Below are 9,872 nucleotides of genomic sequence, written 5' to 3' on the forward strand. Positions count from 1 at the left end.
GCTGTTCCTAAGAATATTCCCCACAATGTTTATGTACAAGAGGTAATGATGCACAGGTCTGAGCTGCAGGAGTCGAAGATGGAAGCTCTTCAGGGTTGGATGATATAGGTGAGTAAGTGCCTCAGCATTTCACCACTAAAGAACAATCACAGGTGAAATGAGTTTATGGGTCCCAACCAAGTCCCAAATGTATGTTGTCTAAATTAGAGCTATTCAGAATGAGTGACAGACAGTCACTGGTGAACCTGGGGACTGGAAAAAACAGAGGGGAGTGCAGCAGGTTAAGACCGAGGTGCAATGCTACATGTAGCCCATTTGCACTGTATAGCGTTTTTAGTTCCTCACATTTATGAGGAAAAAGATAAAAATTGAATCCACTGTTTAGCAGAAACAACAGTTTAGAAACTGTGTAAAACCTTTCAGGGAGCAAGGTTGTTAATGACACCCATTGCAAACCGTGGTATATGAATGGACTCCAGCTTAGGTTCTCTGCTAGTATAAGTCAGCACAGAAGTCAAGGGAGTTTCACCATTTTACATCATCTGAGGATCTGGTCCTCCATTTCTAGGCATCCTAAAAATCCAGAAATTAAGCTCAACTCCAAAAAAGATGCTACGCTAATCTTCCAAGGGATCGCAGATCCACAAGTCTAGTCACATGTAAGATGTTTGGCTCTGTTTACATCCTGCCCAAATCCTTGTAGACCAAAAGGAAGTTTATCCCAATGCAGGGGAACAATCTAGTACTTGTCAATTGACGCTCTACCCTCCTGTCAGAACCACAAAAGGAAGCCCACTCGAAATCTAGGAGTCGTGTTCACCTAGATCTAGAAGAATACACCCGGTAGGACGAGGAACATCTGGTATACAGCGATATCCTGCTCTCACCTTTTTGCTTAGGGCTTGGGATGTATTATAGGGTGGTTTTGTTTAGTCACTCTGAAATCATGGAGGTCAAACCAAGTGACTTCTCATCTCTTCCATCCCTCCTGTACATCCCAAACCCAATTTATGGGCAGTGGCCACACAGAGTCAGGACTTGCTGTCATCACGCTGGCTCTCTTTCCTGAATAAGAAATCTCATTGTTTGCCGCACTGAAAGGGGGCTGGATATTGCACACTTTCCAGCACAGACCATCTCCCGAGGAGCCAGTAGTGTAATAGATGGCGAAATGCGTTTCATTCATTAACCAGTTCACCTGCAAAAGAGGGAGGGGGCTACACACCTCTATTCTCCCCTCCCAATTCCAGGGGGTGTTTACTTTTCAAGGCACACATGATTTTGCCATATTGTTTCAGACAACATAGTGTGCAATAGAAGAGTGACCTGATTCTACAGCATGATCCGGCCAGTTCCAACATCTGTGCTTCAGCGGGTGTAATGAAAAGCATTTTAGAAGTTTTGTCCTTTAGGACTCGTTGCTGCCGCCCCAATAAGATCAGTTCTCTCTCCTCTCCACTTCTCTACTAGAGTCCTTCCGGATTTAGCCATAGCTCAAGCCCACCTTTGTGTCAATTACTGCCTGGGAAAGGATTGCCCTGGCACCAGGCACATGGAAATTGAGAAAGAAAACAAAGGCAGACAAAATAAAAAGATACGTATTGCAAAGACACATGAAATGACACGTGTCATTGTTTAATGAGCAAACAGAATACGCACCTCCACCCGTATTTAGTGGTACAGCACAACTGCTTTGTGAGAATGTACATTCAGTGAGGTTCTGCAAAATCTGCAACCAGATGCAGCCATGTAAATGGATGGATTCGTTTTGTGGGATATTCAGTGTAACTTAGGATTCGGTGGTTATTCTGCCCTTTTCCTGCCTTCAACCCAACAATTTATAACAATTTGTCGGAGACTTTTTGGGCCTAAACAGGTAGACACCGGAGTCCTAAGCTCCTTTTGACCATTTGCCTGTGCTGCTGCATTCCACCAGGATCGGCACAGCATATGCTGAACAGCAGGCAACAAGTAAATAAGAACTCAGTCCATTTTGGCAGTACTGAGAGATTGTGCTTGAGTTCTGGGTCTCAGACAAGGTGGACTGGCAGAGCTGTGGGAGGCTACTGTATAGGACTCAATAGTGGTCCCGCTGAAGTCAATGGAAACAAGACTAAGTCCACAGCACGTGCCTGAACTTTGCTAGGCATTAGCCAGGCTAGTGCAACCCTCTTCTCACAATCTCGGTGGGGAAAGTTGAACAAAGAAAAACTAGCAAAGTGTTTTTGGTTTTCGTGTACGTATAATTTTCATACGTTAGTTTAGTGGCCTAAAGTCAGCAGTGCTGGCACCATCTCTGAACCATCTCTTGACCCAAAAGCTTCAGGGTTCAGCATGCGGACAACTGTATTCCAAGGAGGGCTGCTGGCCAAGACAGATGATGTTGGAATAGATGCACACTCCAGCTACAACTCAAAGAAAATAAGTCATATTAATAAGGAGTTCAGAAACAAGGGCTGCTTAAATCTAGCCCATCCACTGATGTTTCCTCCATTGGTTTTTATTTATTAGACTGCTCTGGAGACTGATAGACCCTCTTCACTTCAGCTGTAAAGTGTCAGAGCTATCTAACAGGGTTTGGAAGTCAATGGGAGTTGAGCAGCTTATGAAATCACAGGCTTACATGCATTTTTGTTTCACTCTTCTTGACACAGGGGCCGCAAGCGCTTGGATAAGCAGATTGAAAGCTTGGTATAGTTTCACCATAATTTCTGCTAGAGCCTCTGTAACCTCAGTTGAAATATAATTTGCTAACTTTTTGCAGCAGCAATATTCCTGAAAGAATTAATTTTTTTTTAAGATTTATTATAAACGGTGGATGTAGGCATGCCACAACCCTACTAGCCAGATGACTCACACTGCTAGCCAGAGGCTAACAGGAAAGATGGGTTCAGGGGCAAGTGCTGGGAAGGAGGGCGGATGTCAAGAGTTCCAGTAGGGCGCTCTTATTGGATCAGACCAGTGGTTTATCTAATCCAATACCCTATCACTGGCACTGGCCAAGACCAGATGCTTCTGGGGAGGGTAGAAGAAATGCTGCAGCAGGCAATTGTGGAATAATCTGTTCCTACAGTAAAGTTGCCTTCAAAGCTCCAGCTGGAGATTGCCTTAGGCCCTAATATGAGAGTTTATAGTCTTTCCACAACTTTAGCAACTTCCTTTTTACTTTTAGAACTCAGGATGTAAATCCCTTGAGCTTGTTACATGGAAATGGAGAGAATTCCTCCTGCCAATTACTGTTACAGGACCCCAAAGTGCTCTACAGGCGTTCCAAAAGAACAAAAGGTCTCAGCCCCAAGGAATGGATAGGTTTATTTTAGATGAGACAATGCGTGAAGACAGACAGACACACACACACACTAAGGTGGGGAAAGAGGAGTTACAATCAGAGACCAGCGTCCCTAGGTTAGGCATGTGCACATTATACGGCCACGTAAGTATGAGTTGGGTATGACAAACTTTTCCCGGTAGGTAACCTGGAGGACGCGAATACATAGCAAGGATCTGAGTGAGGAGAGGGTGGTGGCTTGGCAAACAGGAACTATCCAGGCATTTTGTGCCTGGGGAGCACTTGAAAGAAGACATGCAATGGGAGTGGGAACAGGAAACAAAGAGGGTGTCAAGGAAATGCTTCCAGCACCAGCCCGGTGACTAATACAGTACAGCTACACTACAGACCTTACAGTGGCACAGCTGTACTGTTGCCGCTGCGTCGTTGTAAGGTCTCCTGTATAGCAGCTCTGTGCCGGCGGGAGACGCTCTCCCACTGACATAGCGCTATGCACACCGGCGCTTTTGTTGGTGTAACTTATGTCGGTCAGGGGAGTGTTTTTTTCCACACCCCTGACCGACAGAAGTGCTAGGGTAGATAAAGCCTATGTTACTTATTTCAGACCCAATTTCACTTCCATGCAACACAACCCTAGTATTAACCCTAACATCATCTCTTGCTGTTTATTTTTGTAAGACTGTCGACATAATGGGGCAAGATTTTCAGAAGTGACTAGTGGTTCTGGACCCCCTGCCCCAATTTGAGGTACTTTCGTAGGACCCGAGTTTGAAAGGATGGGTACTCACACTTTTTGAAATATCAGGCCCCTTCAAGGCATCTCAAGTTGGGCACCCAAAGCCTCTGGCCACTTTTGACAATTGTGACTCACAAATGCAGTCTTGAAAGCGAGACTGTAGAAAACTTCACATGCGGTAAAGAAGGGAGCCTCACATTAGTTCAGACTTCTTCTCTTAGGGCTTGTCTAGGCAGGAAAGTTGTTCTTATTCTGCTATAGCCATGCTCATCAATTTCTCCAGGTAGACAAGTCCTTATGTTTGGTTTATGTTCCTCTCATCCACAGGGGGCTTTGAGGTTTGAATGCCTGAGAACCCACATTGGCAACACTTTCCACAGGAGGTGAACTCCTATACGCAGCTCCTGGAGCAGAAAGGGATAAGCTGTTGGCCCTTGTAAAATTGTATGTTAAATAAAAGAATTGGTGGCAAAACTGTGTGCTTCAGCTATGGCTCAATAATGCCCCCTATGCTCTATAATGGCTTTGCCAGCCAGGTTTAAACAAAAAAGCCAATGTTTCAATATAGGTTACACTGGACTCCAGCCAAACTAGTGTCTAATGTGGTTCGAGCATGTGGACAGGCCAAAGCCATGTTAGAAGAGCACTCAGAAAAGCATTCTGGTTTCCGTGACCATTATTACGATAATGTTTACTATGCTGGGGTGCTATGTTATTACAGTACAATTGTGCCTGAGCATCGGGTCTCGCCTGCATGCATGGGACTGCATCATATTACAACTATGTTACGCAACCCAACCGCAACTCTAGCTCTCTCCACCCATGGAGGAACAAGCTGTGTTAGGACAGAGTCGTGATGTTATCATATTATCACACAGTGCCTTGGTACACTGTCTTTTGCAATGTAGATGCTCTGTAAGCCTGTGGTGTTCAGCCTTTTTTCATTTGAGGCCCCCTAAAAAACTGCAAATGGAGGGACCCCTTTAGAAATCTTAGACATAGCCTGCAGACCCCCAAGGGGTCTGAGATCTACAGGTTGAAAACCACTGTTCTAAGACAAGTTACTACCACATTCCTAAATACATGGCACTTCCCAGGCGTGCCTGAGAAAATCTCTAAGGAAGAGCTAATTTAGCTTCTTATCAAATGAATTATCTTGGCCTGTTCACCTCCCTTCCTCACACCCCCCCCCACCCCGTTGATTAGGTCAGGCATCTCTTCCCACTTTGCACCGGGCGTGACAGGTGCATCTTAGAAGAAATTCCGAGCTTGAAAAACAGGTTTTAAAACCCAGCAGCCATTAGGATGCAAAAAGCATTTTCAAGCAGTGCATACTCTTCCCTGCCAGGACCCCAATATTAAAGGCAATCACTACAAAGGTTTTGCACTCAGCAGTTTCAAAGCCAATACTATACCTGGGCATTTTGTGTGTAGCATTTTGCTAAACAGAAAGGAAGCGAGAGAACCTCTCATTGCTGTTGATTCCTGCTATCACCTTTTACAGTTGCCACTGAACTCACAGCTCAGGATAAAAGATCTACGAAGGCTTTAGACTATTTTCATCCACCACCGCCCCACCCCTCACCAGCATAAGCCATTATTTACTAGCTCCCTTCCTCAATCACCTCCTCCTTCTCAATAGGTTTCAGTTTCCAATAGCTGTTCAAATACAATAGTGATAGGTGCCCTAGGAGTGGAAGTGATCAAAGGCACCGAGAGCCAGAATACAACTGCCTTTTTCCAAGTTTCATTCAGGATCTTTAGTTCATTACACATCTGCTACTTCATCACATGCACCTTAGCACAGCCCACTCACCACTTTTTGGAGCCAGACTTCAATGGTGCTACCCAACTTTACAGCAGCTGAGGATCTGACTCAAACAGCCTTCTAAAAAACCCAGCGGGTGCCCCCTATAACCATTCCGTATGTGTATATTAGTCTGTTGATTGGGGGGGAGGGGGAAATGAGGTGGAACATCGCTCCTTCCCACTCATACTAAGAGAAGCTTCTTCAGTTTGCTGGGAAGAATACGTTCAGTCTCCCAGGGGTTGGTCGGTTGGTTTTTTAAATCTAGGACTCTCCAATTTACCGAGAGGTAGTATGGCAATAAGGGAGATGGATGACTAAGAAGTCTCACCCTAACGCCTATTATATTTTATCATCAGTAGCTGTGTGGGGTGTCCAAAGGGAGATTATAAACTCTCTCAAGGCAGGCACCAAGCATTATTTGCCTGCAGTGTACCTAGCACCCGTTGTTGGGTGCCGTGTAAATAAACATTAAGGGCCATATTTTCTAGCGTGCTCAGCACCTAGCGGCTCCCTTTGCTGAGTGCTTTTGAAAAAGCTGGCTACTTCTGTACATACCTACAGCCTTGTGCAGGCTAGGATTTAAAGGCATGCTGTTAGAAATGACTAGAGGTAGTTAGCAGGCTAGCGAAGACAAAGCAATCTAAGGGCACATCTTCACAAGCAATGTTAGTGGCTTGTGTAGTCACAGCATAGCAAAAAAACCCACACCTCCATGAAGGGTGTAACTCCCAGCGCTGGTGCACGGTCTACACTGGCACTTTACAGCGCTGAAACTTGCAGCGCTCGGGGGATGGGGAGTGTTTTTTCACACCCCTGAGCGAGAAAGTTGCAGCGCTATAAAGTGTCAGTGTAGACAAGCCCATCAGATGTGATAAGTGCAGCAAGTTAAAGCCTAGCAGCATTCAGTGTTGGCATCTTGGAACAAATCTGGTGGAGAGTTCAGACTACACTTTACAAACATTAACCACCTTGAGTTAACTCCAGGTCAAAATTCATGTGTAGACTGAAGCCAGGTGTACACTAGACAGTTTTACCAATATAGGTTACATCTGTAGGGGTGTGAAAAAATAATCACACCCCCAACCAGCATAACCATGCCAGCAAAAGCCTTAGTGTGGATGCAGTTACACTGGGGGGAAAAAAAAATCCGATCAATTACTTGTATTGACCTAGTACCTGTACTAACACAGCACACACAAAAACAGTCCCTGCTCCGAAGGCTTTCAGGCTAGGTTTGCCAGTACAGCCCATTTTATTCAGGGAACTGGTATAACCCATACCAGCAAAAGAACTCCTTTGCTGGTATAAGCTACATGTGCACTAGAAGGGCTACAGCTGTAACAGCAAACCCTTTCTGGTGTTGACAAGGCCAAGCTTTTAAGTGGGAGCTACTGGGTACTGAGTTTATGGGCAGGGTTTGGTTTAATGTGTAGACAGCCATGCCCCCAAGGCTTTTGCCCTATATGAAAGTAATTAAGGCTAAAATAAGTCAATTGACACAATCTCATTGCCGCAGTGACCTCACCTGTTATTCAGCTGCAAAAGTGTATCAGACGGCCAATCCAAATCTTTAGCATTCTGAACTTAAGACCTCACTGGTTTTATACGCTTAACAAAGCCTCATTTAGTCATCATTCCGTCTACGTGCCCAAAACCTCTTCGCTGGTGACAACTCTGCAGTGCATTTCTGATTGTAAGCTCTTTCCGACAGGGAACATCTTTTTTTTGTCCTGTATGTTCACGCCCCCTAGGACAACGGGGCCGAGATCCCACTTAGGGCCTTTAGGCCCTACTGCAATACAAATAATAAACATGCATCATCATCTGCACCCAGCAAATCCAAACGTCCTTAAAGAGAAGACAGGTCTGCAGCATCTCCTTCCTTACAACAAAAACCACAGATTACAGCCCTGCATCTCCCATAATGTAGGCTGAAGCACTGACGTCAGCTTTTAAGTACTGACCAAGCATTTATTTTTTGAAGGGATTTATTAACCAATAAGCAAAAAAAGCCCCAAGAATCTTTCATCTCAACTCTTCGGAACATTTCAGCTCTCAGTGCTGAATCACTGCACAAACACCACCATGGTTGCAGGCTGATGCTCCATCCGTGCTCACGCGGGGGAATCATTTTAAGTAGCAAGCTTAACTCCTTGCTCGCTAGCAGCTCCCTTCGAGCAATGGCAGGGATTGGGAAGCACTGCGAAACCCTCCTGCTGCACACACGCCCGTTTTCTTGGGTTCCTTGAAACACCAAGGACATAAGGCGACACACCATTGGGAAACCACAGGGCTGTTAACACCAGCAGCCGCCCAAACGTTGAGCCTGAGCCCAGGACGGAGAATACTGGTAAGACACTGCCTGCAAAGCCCAGCCACATTGGAGCCCGGCTATTTCCCCGATCTTCTGTAAAACCCCACGGCATTAGAATAGCAAACCGCAAACATATGTTCCCCCACGCTGCAGCCGCAACCACCCCCGCCTCCCGTACACATACATACATACACATGCTTTTAGCTCACGCGGGAGGATCGTGTCATTTTATTTGCACCCAGCATGATCAGGATTTGGTTTGAACTCCTATCTAAATAAGCATGCAGTTCCCTGTCAGCAGCTCCCTGTATGATATCACCCAGCACAGGATTTGGTTTTTATTTTTATTTTTTTGTTTGTTTTGGGTACGCACGCAAGGTGAGTTTCCAGTCCGTTTTGCAAAATAACAAATGTTTTTTAAAACGTCTATCGGCTCTGGGTAATAAACACAACACACTCACAATTACATCTCCCCAACCATTCCCTCCAACGCATGCCTTGCAATCACCGATTCATGCACCACTTACCGCATCTTCCTAATCTTACCCCCGCATGTAAATACAAACGCACAGCATATCTGTGTGTGTGTGTTGCATTATATATAATTGGTGTCAAGATCAGGAAGATGCAGTACGCATCTATATAAAAAAATACACCTCTACATCAGAATTTTCTCCCCAGCTCCAACCCCCTAGGATCTATTGCAGAAATCTGCAGGGTCACTCAAATACAAAGCATGATTAGAAACCCTAGGCCACCCCCTCTTCTTCCCTTACAACATTATAAACACTTACCCTCACGTATTTCCTCTGCAGCCAGGGGAATCAGAGCTCCTGAGGTTCTCCAGCTGATTGCAAATTTCTGCACATTCGTCAGGATAATTAAACGCAATTACAGAATGATCAAATGAGAAGTCCTGCAAGGCTGGTGCCAGTGCTGATGATGCAAGTTCTAGCCCCTTGCAAACACATACAGGCACCCACACTGAAATGTAGTCATAATACTAGCCCAGTAAGTGAGGGGCAGGCATGTCCCTGCACAGAGCGGGTGGTGGGGGTGGATGGCACAGATAAGCATTAACAGGGCTGAAGGGATCCAGGAAGACAGAAGGTTGCACTTTAGAACTAAAAATGAACTGAGGATGAGGTCATGCCTTGAAAAAAAAGCACCTGACGTCACCCCCAGCCAATCAGAGAGCGAGGCTCAGGGGCAGGGTGACGTCAGCCTCTGATCCTGGAGCTTTGGGTGCAGATTAAAGGGAGACAGGCAGGCAGAGCTGCAGTTTAAAAGGGGTAATGGTCTAGTTTCCTCCCCCCTTTTTATTTATTCCCTCCCAGCCTGTAAGCTCTTAAAAGGGAAATGCACTGTCTTACCATCTGCTGAAGGAGATGGGAGAGCGGTGCAGGGAGTTCTAGGCAGCGGTGTAAAGCAAGCCACTCATGCTAAATCAAGTTGGCATTTATTGTTAGAAGGGAAGGGTGTGCAGGCTTGTGTCATCAGCACACAGATATGCCCTGCTGTTCACAAAGAGGAACTGGGAAACATTTTCCAATGCCAAAGGGAGGGGAGAATATTATTGACTAAACCTTCCATGCATCAGCCTTACGTTTTCAAATCAGATTTCATTTTGGAACGATGCACCTAGTGTCCTCCTATAGGATTTTACCCTAAAAAAAAAAAATCCCACCACCCTGGAGCCTTCCTCTTTGCATGCAGGGAGTGA

The 9,872-nt window shown here is 45.5% G+C and overlaps 1 protein-coding gene across 1 annotated transcript in view; it reads right to left on the bottom strand.

Annotated features, from left to right (window-relative positions):
- DUSP8 (dual specificity phosphatase 8) overlaps positions 1–9,253 on the bottom strand; it is an 80,648-nt gene extending 71,395 nt beyond the window's left edge. Inside the window, exon 1 of the mRNA XM_054027949.1 lies at positions 8,944–9,253. The gene's annotated coding sequence lies outside the window, so the exon portion shown is untranslated. The remainder of the gene's footprint in view (positions 1–8,943) is intronic.
- Positions 9,254–9,872: the final 619 nt, after the last annotated feature.

The sequence above is a fragment of the Malaclemys terrapin genome, chromosome 4 (genome assembly GCF_027887155.1).
Source record: "Malaclemys terrapin pileata isolate rMalTer1 chromosome 4, rMalTer1.hap1, whole genome shotgun sequence".
In the NCBI taxonomy this organism is placed as follows: Eukaryota; Metazoa; Chordata; order Testudines; family Emydidae; genus Malaclemys; species Malaclemys terrapin.